This window comes from Callithrix jacchus, chromosome 3, assembly GCF_049354715.1.
Source record: "Callithrix jacchus isolate 240 chromosome 3, calJac240_pri, whole genome shotgun sequence".
NCBI classification, from domain to species: domain Eukaryota; kingdom Metazoa; phylum Chordata; class Mammalia; order Primates; family Cebidae; genus Callithrix; species Callithrix jacchus.
The window spans coordinates 127,111,843-127,131,960 of NC_133504.1; the positions used below are offsets into that span (position 1 = coordinate 127,111,843).

The 20,118-nt window shown below is 40.8% G+C and overlaps 1 protein-coding gene across 7 annotated transcripts in view; it reads right to left on the minus strand.

Moving 5' to 3' along the window:
• Positions 1–20,118, minus strand: part of MOB1B (MOB kinase activator 1B) — a 152,681-nt gene that overhangs the window by 54,486 nt on the left and 78,077 nt on the right. The window contains exon 2 of one of the 7 annotated variants that reach the window (XM_078367135.1): positions 19,803–19,923. The exons of the other annotated variants lie outside the window; for them this stretch is intronic. The gene's annotated coding sequence lies outside the window, so the exon portion shown is untranslated. The remainder of the gene's footprint in view (positions 1–19,802; positions 19,924–20,118) is intronic. 7 annotated transcript variants of the gene reach the window in all.

Here is a 20,118-nt window from a genome sequence, read left to right on the forward strand (position 1 = left end):
ACTAAAAATACAAAAATTAGCCAGGCGTGGTGGCAGGCGTCTATAATCCCAGCTACTCAGGAGGCTGAGGAAGGAGGAACACTTGAAGCCAAGAGGTAGAGGCTGTGGTGAGCCAAGACCACGTCATTGCACTCCTGCCTGGGCAATAGGAGTGAAACTCCATCTCAAAAAAAAAAAAAAAAATTCTACAATTAAAACCAATCCAATTTACATCACAGATCCCACAAAAGGTTCAGGAATTAGTGGCACATCTAGATGTAGAATACTCTAGAAGTGCAAATAAAAATAGAACGGAATTTTCCCCACTCTGTTTAATAAGCAGTTAGACCTGCAGACCCCCTAAACAATCTACACAGTGGGCTTCTGTACCACCCAACTCTGAGGGAAAACTAAACGCTGAAGGTTTATTCTATAGAGAAGGCAAAACAGAAGGTCTCGGGCTTGAGAGACACAGGTGTAGTTGAAGGCAAATTTACTATAAATTTACTATATGTAATACATGTAGATAAAGTGAATTTGAATAATCAATGTTGAGGCCCCTAACCAGAAACGCAAAAAACTTGTAGCCAGGATAATAACCTCCAAAGACCAGAAAAGCATGCAAGCATGCATTTATTCATTCATTCATTTAGGCAAATCTGATCACACCACATATAATGACCTGAAAAGATAATCATACCAGGAGTTCTTCAAGGAAATAACCTAGTTATATCACCCTTCAGCAAAGCCAATGGTTGATAAGCCCTCCATACTCATGCACACAGAAATACAATTAGCTTTTTAGTTACCCTACTTATAAATAAAAGAAGAAAGTAAAAGAGTTGCCAGACACTGGAAGGAAGCCTCTAACATGAAAGAGGACACCAAAATCAAAAAGAGTAACTTGGAGGACAAACTAAATGCTCAAAAAAGCCCCAAAAACCAACAATAATATCTTCAGCAATAGGAAAGAAATACTGTTTCATGAACTGAGAACAGGACACCATGTTAAAAAAAAGGAAAAATTAAATAGGACTCTTGAAATTTTTTTTAAACGGTTGAAAAAATTTAAAATACAAGGAACAGATAATAAAACTGACATAATCTCCTAGAGCACAAAACATTAAAACAAAGAGATGGGCTGGGCGCAATGGCTCACACCTGTAATCTCAGCACTTAGGAGGCCCAGGCCAGTGGATTGCCTGAGGTCAGGAGTTTGAGACCACCCTGGCCAACATGGGGAAACCCCAACTCTACTAAAAATGCAAAAAATTAGCCAGGCGTGGTGGGTCATGCCTGTAGTCCCAGCTACTTGGGAGGCTGAGACATGAGAATCACTTGAATGTGGCAAGCAGAGATTGCAGTGAGCCAAGATTACGCCACTGCACTCCAGCCTGGGTGACAGAGTAAGACTCCATCTCAAAAAAAAAGATGAAAAAGGAGAAAAAAAAATTAAGGACCAGTCAAAAAGCCTAATATCCAAGATATAGAAAATTCAGAAAGATACAACATTTAATAAGAAAGTATTTTATCAATAAGGGAATCTACAACAGTGCATCAAAACAGACCCACGCCAGAGGATGCCATTATGAATTTAAGAAAAGTTACAAAGATAAGACCTTAAAATAATCCAGAAAAAAAAAATCCTATACAAAAGATCAGAACGCCAATAAAAAACTATTCGAGACCAGGCACGGTGGCTCACACTTTTAATCTCAGCATTTTGGGAGACTGTGGCAGAAGAATCACCTGAAGACAGGAGTTTGAGACCAGCCTGGTCAACATGGTGAAACCCTGTCTCTACTAAAAATACAAAAATTAGCCAGGTGTGGTGGCAGGTGCCTATAATCCCAGCTATTCAGGAGGCTGAGGCAAGAGAATAGCTTGAACCTGGGAGGCGGAGGTTGCAAGAGCTGAGATTGAACCACTGCCCTCCAACCTGGATGAAAGGGCAAGACTCCGTCACAAAAAATAAGACTTTTTAAAAAATGTTTTAAAAAAGAAAGCCATTTAGACTTCTGAACAGCAAATGGAACTTAGACCCCCAAATTAAAACTAAATTCTGTAGGAAAATTATTTCTAGCCTAGAACTCTATACTCCACTGACATAATGCCAATCAAGAATGAGGGTACCTTCAGAAAAATAAGGTCTTAAAATATTTACATTCCTCTTATTGTTTCTAGAGTTTTAGAAGATCTGCCACACCAAAATAAAAGAGAAAACCAAGAAAGACATGGGATCAAAAAATAGGAAATCCAACCCAAGAAGGGAAATCCCCTAAATGAAGGCTAAAAGAGATTCCAAAAATGACAGCTGTGGTACAGGACTAGATAATATCAACAATACAGGCTGGAGCAGGTCAAAAAACTCCAATATAGGCTTGTTCAAAAAGATAAAATGAGCCAGGCATGGTGCCTCATGCCTATAATGCCAGTGCTTTCGGAGACCAAGGCAGGAGAGCTTGAGGCCAGGAGTTCAAGACCAGTCTAGTGTTTTGCTGAAAAGTTTTACTTTCACTTTGGGTTTGAGGATGTACAGCAAAAAAAAAAAAACCCACAATATTACACTTAAATGCAGTTAAAAGCAAAGTTTAATGATTAACACAGCAAAAGAGTATATTGGTGGCTCACACTTGTAATTCCAGCAATCCCGGCACTTTGGGAGGCTGAAGCGGGTAGATTGCTTGAGCTCAGTAATTGGAGACCAGCCTAGCCAACATAGCAAAATCCTGTCTCTACTAAAAATACAAAACTTAGACCAGGTGTGGTGGTGCATGCCTGTAGTCCCAGCTACTCCAGAGGCTGAGGTGGGAGAATTGCCTGAGCCGGGGAGGCAGAGGTTGCAGTAAGCAGTGATTGTGCCACTGCACTCCAGCCTCGGAGTTACTCTGTCTCAAAAAAAAAAAAAAAAAAAAAAAAAGTATAATGGTTAACTGGTTAACTTAGCAGACTGAAGTGAGGAAAGGAAAATACATACACACACACACACATTCACCTACATTCAAATTAAGCAGTGCTAGAAGTCTTAGAACAGCCATCTGAAGTTCCAACTGAAATGAGTCCTGGGCAGTGTGTTTTCTCCACAGGCAAGATTTCATAGCTATCAGAGGGTCCCAGCTTATACTGCCAAGCCGCTAACTGAAATTATCAGCTACATGCAAATACACAGCTCTAAAGGTTTAATTCATAATGCTTAATCTTTTACTTTGTGTGTCTCCAGATGGTCTGAAACCTAGATAATTGGCCAGATTGCCAAGGTTTGAGAAGTTCCACAGTATACTTCCTTTCTTATTTGAAAATTTCAGGACTGGTGGGTGTTTAATCTCCATGTAGACTACAGCCCACATGGGATCATTTGTAGGTCAGAGGCCTAGCATTGCTTCTGAAGACTGAACAAGACTAATACAATTTTAAATTCCTTACACCTGGGCATAGCAAGATCTCATCACTACAAAAATTTTAAAACATTAGTTGGGCATACTGGCATACGCTGTACCTATAGTCCCAGCTAGGTAGGAGGATCACTTGAGCCCAGAAGTTGGAGGCTGCAGTGAGCTATAATCTGCCATTCTCTAGCCTGGGCAACAGAGAAAGAGACCCTGTCTCTAAAAATCCACATATAATAATAATAATTATTAATCTTAAAAATTAACAATGAAAATTTTTTTAGTGGTAAGAAAATAATTTAAATGTTTGAAGTTAAACTGGATGAGTATTTGAGGATAAAAGACTAATTAATACATACAAAATTTATCAAAACAATTACAGAGACAACAAAGTTATGCAGAAGAGGAAAAATAAAATTATATTCCAGGCTGGGTGGGTGGCTCATACCTGTAATCTCAGCACTTTGGCATGCTGAGACAGGTGGATCACTTGAGGTCAGGAGTTTGAGACCAGCCTTGCCAACATGGTAAAACCCTATCTCTATTAAAAATGCAAAAAGGCCGGGCACGGTGGCTCAAGCCTGTAATCCCAGCACTTTGGGAGGCCGAGACGGGTGGATCACGAGGTCAAGAGATTGAGACCATTCTGGTCAACATGGTGAAACCCCATCTCTACTAAAAATACAAAAAATTAGCTGGGCACGGTGGCACGTGCCTGTAATCCCAGCTACTCAGGAGGCTGAGGCAGGAGAATTGCCTGAACCCAGGAGGCAGAGATTGTGGTGAGCCGAGATCGCGCCATTGCACTCCAGCTTGGGTAACAAGAGCAAAACTCGGCCTCAAAAAACAAACAAAAAAAAAATGTAAAAAAAATTAGCCAAGCATGGTGGCAGGTGCCTATAATCCCAGCTACTTGGGAGGCTGAGGCAGAAGAGTCACTTGAACCTGGAAGGTGGAGACTGCAGTGAGCCGAGATCGCACCACTGCACTCCAGCCTGGGTGACAGAGCAAGACTTAGTCTCAAAAGAAAAAAAAAATTATATTCCAGTACTTGGCTCAACTGTCCCCAGTGTTTACATAATATTTATATCGAGAAGTTGGCAGAATGGGGCCAGGCATGGTGGCTCACACTTGTAATCCCAGCACTTTGGGAGGCCAAGGTAGGTGGATCACTTGAGGTCAGGAGTTCAAGACCAACTTGGCCATCATGGTGAAATCCTGTCTCTACTAAAAGTACAAAAATTAGCTGGGCTTATGTGTTGCATACCTGTAATCCCAGCTACTCAGGAGGCTGAGGCAGGAGAATCACTTGAACCCAGGAGGCAGAGGTTGCAGTAAGCCAAGATCATGCCACTGCATCCCAGCCTGGGTGACAGAGCAAGATTCCGCCTCAAAAAAAATACATACATACACACACATACATACATAAAAGAAGTTGGCAGAATGAGAAGTGTGTATGTGGTATTTGCAAAATATTTTTTTCTTCTTTGTAGAGACAAGATCTTTGCCATGTTGGGCCAGGCTGGTCTTAAACTCCTCCTGCCTTGGCCTTGGAAAGTGTTGGGATTACAGGCATGAGCCACGGGGCCCAGCCATATGTAGTGAGAAAGGCATGAAATCCTTTTCCTCCACAATAATTCAATAATTAATGCCTAAAAATAAAGAAATCAAGTAACAAATAAACATGTTAGAGATGTGAAATTAAATTAGAAGTCAAAATGATCAGGTAAAAAGACTTCAAAGTAGCTGTATCTAAGAAACAGAAAAAAAGGAGTTATCTAAACTACGTACATGTAGAACACTGATAAAAATACAAAGTCCTTTAAGTTTGAAAGCCTAACCAAAACCCAGTTTGAATGCTTAATCAAAACATGGTAATGAAATGGATTTTTTTTTTCTAAGACAGAGTCTTGCTTTGTCGCCAGGCAGTAGGCTGGAGTGCAATGGCGCTATCTCAGCTCACTGCAACCTCCGCCACCCAGGTTCAAGCAATTCTCCTGCCTCAGCCTCCCGGGTAGCTGGAACTATAGGCACATGCCACCACGCCTGGGTGATTTTTGTATTTTTAGTAGAGACAGGGTTTCACCATGTTGGCCAGAATGGTATCGATCTCTTGACCTCGCGATTCGCCTGCCTCAGCCTCCCAAAATGCTGGGATTACAGGCATGAGCCACCGTGCCCAGCCCATAAAATGGATTTTTACAGAAATGTTAGTAAACTGCTCTGTCTTTAAAACCTAAATATACTGTAAAATTGATATGGTTTGGTTTTGTTCCCTACCCAAATTTCTTGTCTTAGTGTTGGAGGAGGGGCCTGGTGGGAGGTAACTGAATAATGGGGATGGATGCCCCCCCATGCCCCCGTTTGCTGTTCTTGTGATAATGAGTGAGCTCTCATGAGATCTGGTGGTTTATAAGTGTGTTACACTAGCCCCTTTGTTCTCTCTCCTGCTTGCTTCCCCTTCACCCTTCTCCCATGATTTTAAGTTTCCTGAGGCCACCCCAGCCATGCCTCCTGTACAGACTGTGGAATTTTGAGTCAATTAAACCTCTTTATAAATTACCCAGTTTCAGGTATTTCTGCACAGCAGTGTGAGAATGAATATAGTAATATAGATATATGACCCAACATTTTTACAGTATACCATAGATAAGTAAGTCAAAACCACCTATATAAATGGAGACTTCTCATCCTAATGGCATCCTAATTAGCTGGTAGCTGGTAGCTGCTACTACTATAATCCTCAGCGCTATTATCAAAATTGTTTCAAAAACATCCACCTTAGAAACACTGCTACATTTAATCAATGTGATATACCAATGGCCCCTAAGGAAAACAAAAGCCAACAACATGCATCATGTTGTAATTTATAAAAGCAACATGCAGCATGGGGTAGTCAAAAAACAAAGACTACTGACTGGAATCCTATGGCCCTGGAATCACTCTGCAACTCCACAATTTTTATTTTATTTTATTTTTGAGATGAAGTCTCGCTCTGTTGCCCAGGCTGGAATGCAGTGGCGCAATCTTGGCTTACTGCAACCTCTGCCTCCCGAGTTCAAGCAATTCTCCCACCTCAGCCTCCTGAGTAGTTGGGATTACAGGGGTGCAGCACCACACCCAGCTATTTTTTTGTATTTTTAGTAGAGACAGGGGGTCACTGTGTTAGCTAGGATGGTCTCAATCTCCTGACCTCATGATCCACCTGCCTTGGCCTCCCAAAGTGCTGGGGTTACAGGCATGAACCACTGCACCCGGCCAAATGGTATCTAACGAATTGGGAAGCAGGCACAGGCTAGGGAAAAAGAACTGGCTCCTGAACTAAATGAATGGGTGTGGGGAGGAGAAGAGCAGTCCAGCCAGAATAACAGGAATAGCATTTACAAAGGCAGAAAGACGGGGGAGCAAGGAAGGTTGAGAGAAATGCAAATAAAATTACTGAGCACTGTGGGGGAGGGAAGTTGAAGCAGGAAGGCACAGATGAGGCTGGAGTGGTAAGCAAACATCTAAGGGAACCCTTCTATGCCTTAGACTTTTGCAGACCACTTCCAGCCCACTCCTATATCTATCTGAAATGCCCGAGTGAACTGCAAGTAGGGGATGGACCAAAGGATTCTTGCCACTTCCCTTCCATATTAAAAACCATGATGCTAAAGTGGAACAGCAGTGGCAGCAATGCCAAGAACAAGCAGGCAGGGCCCCAAATACACACAATAAAAACAGCCTCTGACTAAAAACCAGAAGAACGATTCGGCAAAATTCTTGCTCTTTTGAGTAAGTGAACGTACTACACATATTTATAACTGTAGTAGTGAGAGCAATTTTTTTTTTAAAACGGAGCTGCGCTTCCAGGTTCAAGCGATTCTCCTGCCTCAGCCTCCCGAGTAGCTGGGATTACAGGCACCCAGCTAATTTTTGTATTTTTAGTAGAGACAGGGTTTCAACATGTTGACCAGGCAGGTTTCGAACTGCTGACCTCAAATAATCCGCCTACCTTGGCCTCCCAAAGTGCTGGGGTTACAGGCATGAGCCACCGTGCCCAGCTGAGAGCAATTTTTTATTTATTTTTTCTTTATATGCCTAATTTTTGATGAACACAGACTGCAATTATTTCACACATACAACCAAAAAAGTTTGTATACTCAATGCAGTATCTCACAATGCAAGGGTCTTTAACCTTCATTAGCCAGTGGATTTGGAGCTAATAAGTTAAAAACAATCATGAAGGAGCACATCTATGTAACATGCTGGTTTCCAGTATTAAGATTCCTGAGGACAGAGATCACATCTTAATTTATTTCTAAACCCCTTCCTTTCTCCTCCCACCACCAGCAAGCACCTAACACTTTGCTTTTACACACAGGACATGTCCAATAAATGTTTATTTTATTATGCAATAATGCCATACATTTGTAAGATGGCTAAAAAAAACTGGAATACACGAAGAGTTTACACACTGGGCTTGGGAATTTCATGAGCAAAGATAATGACAGTGTTTATATATGACTCTGGCTTATGAAAAGCTTTCATATACATTCTGTCATTCAAATCTCACATTAACCTAATGGAAGAAGCACTCCTTTCCCTCCAGTAGGCAGTGGCAATAGAAACTAAGAAATTAAGTTATCTGCCCAAGGTCACATAGCTAGTGACAGACCAAAGACTCTGAATGTCAGGTGTTCTCACTCATAGACCACTGTTCTCTCCCATGACAACCTACAGTTAATTTATTAAAAAAAAAAAATGGCTGTAAGCCCAGTACTTAGGAGGCCAAGGTGGACAGACTGCTTGAGCCCAGGAGTTCAAGGCTAGCCTGGGAAACATGACAAAATCCTGTCTCTACAAAAAGTACAAAAATTAGCCAGGCATGGTGGTACACACTTACAGTACCAGCTATTCAGGAAGCTGAGGTGGAAGGATTGCCTGAGCCCAGGAGGTTGAGGTTGCAGTGAGCTGACATCATGCCACTGCATTCCAGCTTGGGTGACAGAGTGAAACCATGTCATGCACGCACACACACACACACACACACACACACAAAAAAAAAAAAAAAGAAAGAAAAGAAAAGAAAATTATTCAAAACATATTTGCCAAGTAATGTCCTAATGTGCTGGGAAATAAAATGATGGACAAACCCTCAACCCAGGAGGAGAAAACTTTCAGTCCAGAAGGAGAAAAAAAGGCCTGAAACAAGAAAATAATTACAAGCATGAAAGGAGAATAAGGGAATCTACATTGAGGCCCCTTTATTGGGAATCCCGCAAAGACGGAACTGATGTTATATTGAATCCCAAGTATTTTTCTTATTTACCTTACTTCAAACCATTTAAGTTAATATTACAGGCATCCACCCATTTAGTGTCTAATGCTTCTCAAACTTGGAAGGTGCTTTCAAATCACCTAGGGATCTTATTAAAATGCATTCTAACCCAATGATTAGGACCTGAAATCTTGCATTTCGAACATACTCCGAGGTCTTGCCAAAGATCCATCCTTTGAGAGACTAAAGCAGACTTCTCGAGGATTACGGTTATGTAGAGACACTAATTCCCTTAGTCCTGAGAGTACCTTCTGTCACCAGAGGGCCAAGAGCAGTTGTTCTTCTGCTACATAAAATGACAGTGGTATTTTTTTCCTTAATGTTAAGTGATATTTAAAAAAGACAAAGATATCATTAACAAGCATAGTTATCCCTAGACAACACCTTACAAATACATTCCCATTTTTTAAAAAAAGCTAAAATAATAGAACTCGCCAAGCATGGTGGCTGATGCCTATAATCCCACCACTTTGGGAGGCCAAGGCAGGCAGATGAGGTCAGGAGTTTGAGACCAGCCTAGCCAACATGGTGAAACCCCATCTCTACTAAAAATACAAAAATTAGCTGGGTGTGCCTGCAATCTCAGCTATTCGGGAGGCTGAAGCAGGAGAATCACTTGAACTCAGGAGAATCGCTAAAACCCAGGAGGCAGAGGTTGCAGTGAGCCTAGATCGTACCATTGCACTCCAGCCTGAGTGACAGAGCAAGACTCCATCTCAAAAAATAAAATAAAGTAAAATAATAAAATAAATAGAGCTCAATTAAGGCAAATTTTGGTTCCTAAAGGTCTAGCTGTTTAAAATTGTAGCTTTATAGTATAGTTTGGTTCTAATTATAATTAGAAATATAATTTTTTAAAAATTTTGGTTCTTGATGGCTTGCTATTTTCCAAACGAAACATTGATGAGGATGACAAAGGATTGATTAAAAGGCTAAAGAGTCTAAGCCACTTTGGGAATTAAAGGGCTGAAGAGTCTAAGTCACCAGCAGCAGACCTCAAAATATTGCTGTGAATTGGTCTGTTGCTCACGGACTCAAAAGTATAATTTCTAAGAGTTGAAAATAAGACAACTGAATATGTGGCAGGTATGGGGAAGGGTTAGTGAGAATGAAACCAGGCATATGTGAGCAAAAACTATAACCACAAGGAGTTTTTAAACAAAGAGCTATTTCAGTAGTTAAATCTAACACTACAGAGCTCTAGCAAACAAATGGATTCTCTAAACAGCAGAAGGGTAATGCTGCTTGAAACATGATCTCAAACACTAGGAAAGTTGCCTTAAAATATCTTTCCCCCATTGTTTCTACTGAATTAGTCTTTATTTACAGTTATACATTTATACTAAGTTATACTGTTACCTATTTTCTACAAAAGAAGATCTACATAAAAAATATTTCTCCTAATACCCAATACCGTAATACAACTACTACTAAATTATTCTCATAAAATTTCAATTTGAGAACAACAAAAAGACTTAGGCAGAAAGACACAAGAGTAGCAATAAAAGAAAATTTGACTAGGCAAGGTAGCTCACGCCTATAATCCTGGTAGTTTTGGAGGTTAAGGCAGGCAGGAGCTAAGAAACCAGCCTGGGAAATAAGCAAAACCTCATCTCTAGCAAAAATACAAAAAATTAACCAGGCATGGTGGTTTATCATCAATGCTTCATCCCATATTCCTGGGAAAATAATTAAAGCTTCAGGTACATTTGGTCACCTGGTGGGCCATTTAAACATTTTATAAAGGGATTTCATTAAATTGTTATTTTCAATGCATGTTTTCTAGTTGTATAAAAGCTTTCCCATGCAAGTGGGCTGATGTTGTAATAGTAGATTATGGTATGGTGTATTTTTAGCAGGTAGAGAAAGCTTTTTATGGTTTGGAGCTTCTGAAAACATCAGAGAAAGACTGTCCTTGCCATCCACACTACAACAAAACTTCGGGACCTTGAACTTCAGGTTCATAATCTCACAACCAAGAGGATTCCCTCCATACTTTTGTAACTGTGCACCCGTTGAAACCCTTGAGGTAAAGCTAACCAAGAAAAAGATGGCATCCTTCATGTGAATAGCTTTTCCCCAAGTTCACAGGTATGGCCTGGGGACAACTTCTATTATCATGTTTTTCTTGCTTATACCTCTATTAACAACAGAAGTGGAAAATGGGTCTGTTATGTGCACTAATGGGGTGTACTTTTATTTTTGAAGGAGTTTGCAGCCCACCTTATACTTCGATAGATAAAAGATGAAGGTCCAACGTAGGTAAGAAACTTTAATGGTATATACGTTGCCTCATAATCAGTCAGAAACAAAACACTGGTTCACTCCTCTTATCTCACATCATGGGTTAAAGAGAACACTGCCAGGAGGGCTTTGCTCTTCCAAAAGGACATCATTTGTTAGGTCCTTTTTCCGTGGTTTAAAATAAAAGAAGCAGTGGTTAGAAATGTATCCCGCATAACAGAGTCTATAGCAAAGTCTACTGTAAAGACTACAGTTACACAACAGACTTTAAATTCTCTTGTGAAAGTTATGGTAGAATTGGCTGAGCAGAGAAGTATCTGAGCAGCTGCTGGCACTTGTGGCCTATGGAGAAATATGTTGAATGAAAATTATAGAAATTCAGTGGTAAGCCGGGTGCAGTGGCTCACATCTGTAATCCCAGCAGTTTGGGAGCCCAAGGCGGGTGGATCACCTGAGGTCCAGGAGTTCAAGACCAGGCTAGCCAATATGATGAAACCCCATCTGTACTAAAAATACTATAAATTAGCCAAGCGTGATGGCACATGCTTTTAATCCCAGCTACTTGGGAGGCTGAGGCAGGAGAACTGCTTCAACCCGGGAGGCAGAGGTTGCAGTGAGCCGAGATCATGCCATTATACTCCAGCCTGGGCAACAGAGTGAGAAGAAAGAAAGAAAAGAAAGAAAGAAAGAAATTCAGTGATAGAAGATTAACAAAGAAATTGCTTAGTCAAGTGAGTAAACTCCATAGCTCATTCTTTGATCTATTCGATTTTAGGAGGTTTGTTTTATGGGGACCCTGGGTAAGGAACTCTTGGTATTATCCATCCAATAGTCATAATAATAGTCTGGGCATGGTGGCGCGTGCCTGTAATCCCAGCTACTCGGGAGGCTGAGGCAGGAGAATTGCCTGAACCCAGGAGGCGGAGGTTGCGGTGAGCCGAGATCGCGCCATTGCACTCCAGCCTGGGTAACAAGAGTGAAACTCCGTCTCAAAAAAAAACATAATCATAATAATAATAATAGTCTCCCTGCTGCACTGTATTCTCTGAAAGTTTTTAAATGCTTGCATGCAGCCATCCCTAGAATGTCATATGGTCTCTCTTCAACTGGAGTGACAAAGGCTGAAAGAAATATGCAACCATGAGGACACCGTAACCTATGAATGATGCGCTGAGATCAGAAACCCAAAATAATGTAACTGAGAGTGACGCTAAGGCCCTAAATTTTGGTCACACTCTCACCTAAGTGAGAACCTGACCAAAAAGGGGGAATTTTTTAAACAAAATTCTAGGAGTCCATTGTTTTGGACTAAGCTCATGCACTAGGCCCCAACAGACCAAACCAAACTAAAATAGAGTTGTTCGTGCTAAGGCTTTAAGGAAACACACAGATTCTAGAATAGACCAGGTTTTGTTTTTTTCTCCTACAAACTCTATAACAAACATTCCTGGCAGCATAGATACCTGCCCTCTGAAGTCCGCATTAAATCTTTTTTAAAAAATTCATTTCCTCTCGCCTAGAGACCATCAAGCTTCAGATGATCATGCAACAAAGGTTCCAGCTAGTTCCAGGTGAAGACACCACCCTGGCCGTCGAGGAGCTACCACTAGACAGAGCAGGGAGAGTTCCATGATCCCCAACAGGTAGGGACGATGCCCCAAGCCGGCATGAAACAGTTACAGAAAAAAAAGACCAATGGTCCCTCTGCCTCCCATAAAGATTTATGGGAATCACCTCTCTTGTGGGCAGATGAGGTAGGAAAATAGGGTCTGGAGGCAGGTAACATAAGGCCGGTTCACATTTCAGCTGTGAAAGGAAATATCCTCTCCATGGGGTGTAGGCCAAATAAATAACTTTGTAACTTTACTTTATCCTCTCTATTTACATAGGGCATACAGGTAGTAACTAATGGAATCATCTAGAAGGTATTTAAACACCCCAAAATTCTGTAACACTGCTCTTGAGCCCCTATGCTCGGGCCTGCTCCCACACTGTGAAGTGTACTTTCATTTTCAATAAATCCCTTCATTCCTTCCTTGTTTTGTCTGTATGTTTTGTCCCATTTTTGTTCAAGATGCCAAGAACCTGGACACCCTCCACCAGTGACAGTATTACCCAAGTAATGCTTGTTTACCTTCCAACTCCTGCTTTTAAGTTTTAACCTCCAAATGTCAAAGTAGCACTAACATATTACCATAACAAACCTACAGAAACTGGCTATGACTTAAATAATCATAAATGATTTATAAAAAATAACAGTTGCTAGCAATCATCACTGTTGAGACAATGATAAAAATCTAAGTATCACTGTTGCACATGAGTCCAAATAACTGAGCTAGGCTTTCTACATTCAGTATCTCTAAATATCCCAACATTTCTGAAGTATCGATCCTAAACATAGGATTTATAGGAAAAAAATATATTACTGTCACACATGTACCACAAACAACTGAGTCCCAGACTGCTTTCATCCTTTATATCGCTATCAGGGGCCCACTCAAGACCCAAGGAGAGGAGCTGGGGCAGTAATGGCGACTGTACAACAGCTTGGGCCAAGCCAGAGAGAGTGGCCAGACATGGTCAAGAGAACAGCTATAGTACAGGGACTGAGCAAGTAAGTATCTGAGAATGACCAAAGTCAGGTTTCTCACTGACAACCAAGAAAAACATAGGAAAGGAAAAGGCTAGAATGTACCCTGTACCACTGGCTTGCAACTGAAGGTAGTGGTATGAACTCATCATTTAACATATACAGACAGATATACATAAAAATATATGGACATAAATGAGTATCAGTGAGAGTGCCTGGGAGCAGGAACACATATGTAATCGGCATACCTACACCTAGATTTTGGTTTCTAAATACTATTCTCCACTGAGCAAAACCAATGTCTTCAGATAAATGTCTATTTCCTGGACAGGGGCAGGAAAAGTACAAAATAAAAAAATATTTTGTGTCAGGAATTAAGGAAGTGCTCAAATGAGGATGGGAATAAGTCAAGGAGACACAGACGCCAACTCACTGAAGAACATGGGAATCCTTATATGTACACTGCCTTAGTCACTTTGGGCTGTTACAACAAACTACCTTAGACTGGCTAATTTATAAGCAACAGAAATGTATTGCTCACAGTTAAAGAGGCTATATAGTTCAAGTCACCACCTGATTTGGTGTGTGGTGAAGGCCTCATAAATGTCACCTTCTATGTGTCCTCACATGGTAGAACAGTATAGAGGCTAACATGCTCCCTCACTCAGGCCTCTTTATCCAGGCACTAATACCATTACTGAGAGCCCTGCCCTCAAGAACTAATCACCATACAAAGGCTCTATCTTCTAATACCATCACCTTTGTGATCCCTTTCAACATAGGAATTTTGGAAGGATACAAACATGCAGATAACAGCATGCACTGGTGTTAAAAAAAAAAAAAAAAAAGAATAAATGAGAAGAGTAAATTCCTTACAGTAAAATTGCCAACTAATAAATTTAGAAGCAATGACAGAATTAGCACTTTGGCAATCGTCATAGTAACAATTTGACAAGAAACATCAATGAAAATTAAAACTAGTGGGTAAAAACAGAATGAGGAATGGGAGAGCTACATTCTATCAAAATATCTCCCCATAAAATATTAATAACAAAAAGAAAAAAAATAACCTTACAGTGCAGAATCCTGGTAAATGCACTAATCAAAGAATCAAAGTTACCACCACCGCCAATGAACAAGAAGACACTATGTGCATCTGATAAGATGGACTAAGAAAATTGCTTTTCACCTGAGTGCAGTGGCTCACACCTATAAACCCAGCACTTTGGGAGGCCTAGGCAGGAGGACTGCTTAAGCCCAGGAATTTGAGACCAGCCCTGGCAACATGAGCTGTCTCTACAAAAAATTTAAAAATTAGCAGGGTATGGCGACACGCACCTATTAGTCCCTGCTACTTGGGAGGCTGAGGTGGGAGGATTCCTTGAGCCTGGGAGGTAGAGGCTATACTGAGCCATGATCACACAACTGCATTCCAGTCTAGTCAACAGAGTGAGACTATCCCAAAACATACATACATACATACATACATATATACAAACATACAGGAGAAAAGAAAAACATATACTGCACCTGTGATATTCCTGCCTCCAAATGCATAACTCAAATGCACAAGGAAACATCAGAGAAACTCAAAGGGAGGAACATCAACAAAATGACTAGCCTGTAATCCTCCAAAATGTAAAGGTCATGAAAATCAAGGAAAGACTGACAAACTATTTCAGTTTGAAAAACATAGGCTGGGCCCAGTGGCTCAAGCCTGTAATCCCAGCACTTTGGGAGGCCAAGGCTGGGTGAATTGCTCGAGCCCAGGAGCTCAAGATTAGCCTAGACAATATGGTGAAACCCCATCTCCACAAAAAAGTCATTAGCTGGGCATGGCAGAACATGCCACAGTCCCAGCTATTCAGGAGGCTAAGATGGGAGGATCATTTGAGCCCAGGAAGTCGAGGTTGCAGTGAGCTGAGATGAGGCCACTGCACTCCAACCTGGGCAACAGAGCAAGACCCTGTAAAAAGAAAAGAAAAAAGGAAAACACTGCAGACATATAAGTAGATGCAATACATCATTCATGATTGGATCCTTTTGCTGAAGATGACAATGTTAAAGCAACAGATGAAACTCACTGGGGTTTCTGGATAAGGAATACATGGAGGCTCTTTAAGGTGTTCTTTGCAACTTTTCTGGAAGTTGAAAAATGTTTCAAAATTAAAGGCCAGGCGTGGTGGCTCATGCCTGTAAGCCCAGCACTTTGGGAAGCTGAGGCAGGGAGATCACTTGAAGCCAGGAGTTGACCAGACTGGCCAATACAGTGAAACCCTGTCTCTACTAAAAATGTAAAAATTCGGTGAGCACAGTGGCACACACCTGTAGGTCCAAACTACTCAGGAGGTTGAGGCGGGAGAATCACCTGAATCTGGGAGGCAGAGGTTGCAGTGAGATCATGCCGTTGCACTCCAGCCTGGGAAACAAGAGCGAAACTCCGTCTCAAAAAAAAAAAAAAGAGATGGCCTTAAGTTGGTTAATGTAAACCAAAAATGAAAACATAGAAAGAAAAGGAGAGATAAAGTTCTCTATAGGTCTCAGTTTGACATTCCTAACAGGTACAACTGTTTCATATTTTTCAAGTAACACGTAGCTATTTTGCCTGAGTATCTCCTAATCAAATATATAGAGAAGTGCTACATGTATTAGACATGTGCTTTAACATGCTTTCACTCCAAAAGTACAAAAACTGCAACTACACTTAGAGAAAGAAATCAATAATGGTAAAAGTAACCACATGGCAATTATTTTGCACTCAGGGATGTGTAAAAAAAAAAAAAAAAGCTATCTCACATCAGATGAGAAAAGTAAACTAAAGCCAGTACTGCAACTCCCAAAACTACAGTTCTTTCTGAAAAGATGACCATATTTACTTCCATTCCCCACATTCCCCTAAAAAATGCAACATATTAAAAAGAATAACATATAATATACATAAGGATATAAGATATATATTATACAATAATTTATATTATCCTTAATGTCATATTAAATTATATATACATAACAACAAAAAGAAGAAAACACAAAATAACCTTACAGTGGAGAATGTATTATAAGGATATAATATATGTTATCCTTTTTTAGTGGGTTATCAGATAAAAAACTGTAAGATAATCCTTAGTCATCAGCCATTCAAAATGATGTTGCGGAAGTCTATTCAGTGGCATAAAAAAATTTACAAGTAAAAACTCTGGTCTATGTACAGTGGAAATCCATTTGTATATTTTTAAATACATAAAAACGGCCAGGCACCATGACTCACATCTGTAATCCTACCACTTTAGGAGGCCAAGATGGGCAGATTGCCTAAGCTCAAGAGTTCAAGACTAGCCTGGCCAACATGGTAAAACCCTGTCTCTACTAAAAAATACTAAAACAATCAGCCAGGCATGGTGATGGGCGCCTGTAATCCCAGCTACATGGAAGGCTGAGGCTTGAGAATTGCTTGAACCCAGGAGGTGGAGTTTGCAGTGAGCTGAGACCATGCCACTGCACTCCAGCCTGGGCAACAAAGTGAAATTCTGTCACAAAATAAAATAAAATAAAATAAAAACATACAAACAAAAATGCAATGAAAAAGGTTCAGAAGAAGTTTTATTCCTAAATACAAAAATAGTTATCTCTGAAGGTGTGATTATGAGTGATCTTTATTTTTTTCCTTTTTCTACCAATACTTTGTGATTTCTCCAACATGTATATTATTTTTACACAAAAAATAAAGGTTACAAATATCTGAATATTACATAAATTTAAAAGTTTCTATTTTCTCTTCTACTAATGTATTCTTGGTGAATATTAGAAAACAGTCCCAGCAGTATGAGATATGAGACAATACCATTCGGTAACATTAAGACTTCTCTTAATAACAAGGCCTACTTGAAGATCACCTCTAAGAAAAAAATATAGATAGATATATATATACACACACATATATACATATATACATATTAGTATGTATATATGTATGTAGACATATGTGTATGTGTGTGAATATATATGTAGTTTTGTTAATTATAAATAAAACAGTACAAGGCAGGATCAGCCGGGAATGATGGCTCACACCTGTAATCCCAGCCGACAGACTGCTTGAGGCCACGCATTCCAGACCAGTCTGGCCAATACGGTGAAACCCCATCTCTACTAAAAATACAAAAGTTAGCTGAGCATGGTGGTGCACACCTGTAGTCCCAGCTACTCAGGAGGCTGAGCCAGTAGAATCACTTGACCCCAGGAGGCAGAGGTTGCAGTGAGCCGAGATCGCACCATGATGCAGTCTGGGTGACATAGCGAGACTCTGCTTCAGAAAAAAAAAAGTCCAGGCATGGTGGCTTATACCTGTAATCCCAGCACTCTGGGAGGCCGAGGTGGGCAGATCACCTGAGGTCAGGAGTTCGAGATCAGCCTGGTCAACATGGTGAAAACCCCGTCTATACTAAATATACAAAAATTGGCCAGGCGTGGTAGAGGGCACCTGTAATCCCAGCTACTCGGGAGGCTGAGGCAGGGAGAATTGCTTGAACCCGGGAAGCAGAGGTTGCAGTGAGCCGAGAATGTACCACTGCACTCCAGCCTGGGCAACAGGGCGAGCCTCTGTCTCCAAAAAAAAAAGTATAAGACAGGATCTCTAAATCTAGACTTCCAGGACTCAAATTCCAGCTACACTATTTACTGGCTACATGATTTTGATAAAATTATATAACCTCTCTGTGCTAGTTTCCTTATCTGTAAAATGGAATTCCTGCTAGTCACTGAACTGAATTAACTATTTAAAACACTTTGTCCCTGGCACATAGTAAACACCCAGTAAACTATTATTGTTATTTTTGTTTAATTATTTTTTATTTTTAGACACAGGGTCTTGCTCAGTTGCCTAAGCTAGAGCGTAATGGCAAAAGCATAGCTCGCTATAACTCAAATTGGTTCAAGCCATCCTTGTGCCTCAGTCTCCCAATGTGCTGGGATTTAGGCATGAGCTACCACGCCCAACCTATTTGATTATGCTTTTAAAAACTGTTAACTTTTTTTTTAAAGTTGAGGCTGCTGAGGCATTAACATTGGTTAAATCACTTGCCTGAAAACAAGATGCTGGCTTTTGGGGTCTAGGGGGAAAATGAGGGACAGAGAGAAGGAGACAGAGACAAGTGCATATAAACATAGCAATATCATGAGTCTCTTTTCCTAAATTACTAATCTTTTTTTTTTTTTTTTTTTTTTTTTTTAAGACAAAGTCTCACCCTTTCACCCAGGCTAAAAGGCCATGGTGTGATCTCGGCTCACGGCAACTTCCACCTCCCAGGTTCAAACGATTCTCCTGCCTCAGCCTCCCAAGTAGCTGGGAACATAGGCACCCACCACCACGCCCAGCTATTTTTTGTATTTTTAGTAAAGACGGGGTTTCACCATGTTGGCCAGGCTGGTCTTGAACTCCTGACCTCATGATCCACCCACCTCAGCCTCCCAAAAGTGCTGCTAAATTGCTAATCTTAAGAATTACAAATGGAAGGTACGTAGCACACTGCTCAGTATTTCATTCCTTTCCCAATCCATCTGTATCTTCCTGTCAGCTTTCGTTGTTGACATAAAAAAAAAAAAAATAGAAGAAACAGACCTGGTTTAGTCATTCACATTCCCAAACCACCTTTCCTACAGACTTTCATTTATAAGCAGTAAATGTAGTAGATGCACCTATAATCCCAGCTACTCTGGAGGCTGAGGTGGGAGGATGGCTTGAGCCTAGGAGTTTGAGGCTAGGCTGGGCAACACAGTAAGACCCAGTCTCTTTTAATTGCTTTTTAAGAAAGAGTCTCACTCTGTCACCCAGGCTGGAGTACAGTGGTGCAATCTTGAGTCACTGCTAACGTCTGCCTCCTGGGTTCAAGCAATCCACCCACTTCAGCCTCGAGAGCAGCTGAACGCCACCACACCTGGCTAATTTTTTTGGTAGAGATGGGGCTTTTGCCATGTTGCTCAAGCTGCTCTCAAACTCCTGGGCTCAAGGTTCCACCCCATCAGCCTTTCAAAGTGCTGAGGTTATAGGTGTGAGCCAACACCCTTTGCTGACCCTGTCTCTTAACAAGAACAAGTTAAACTAAATGTACTTCTTTTAACTCCATTCCAAATAAATAGCCTGTACATTAGGAAATTTGGTCTTTTCCAAGTCAATTTTTTTTTTTTTTTTTTTGCAGAATTCCATTAGGCAAAAGATACCCATAACTTAAAAATGCTAGAAACTTAGAGAATGTGCTATATACGTTTTGAATGATTATTTAGAACTCACTTTTATGCTGGGCGCGGTGGCTCATGCCTATAATCCCAGCGCTTTGGGAGGCCAAGGCGGGTGGATCACGAGGTCACGAGATCGAGACCATCCTGGTCAACAAGGTGAAACCCCATCTCTACTAAAAATACAAAAAAAATTAGCTGGGCATAGTGGTGTGCACCTGTAGTCCCAGCTACTCGGGAGGCTGAGGCAGGAGAGTTGCTTGAATCCAGGAGGCGGAGGTTGCGGTTAGCCGAGATCGTGCCATTGCACTCCAGCCTGGGTAACAACAGCGTCTCAAAAAAACAAAAAAAAAGAACTCACTTTTATCCTC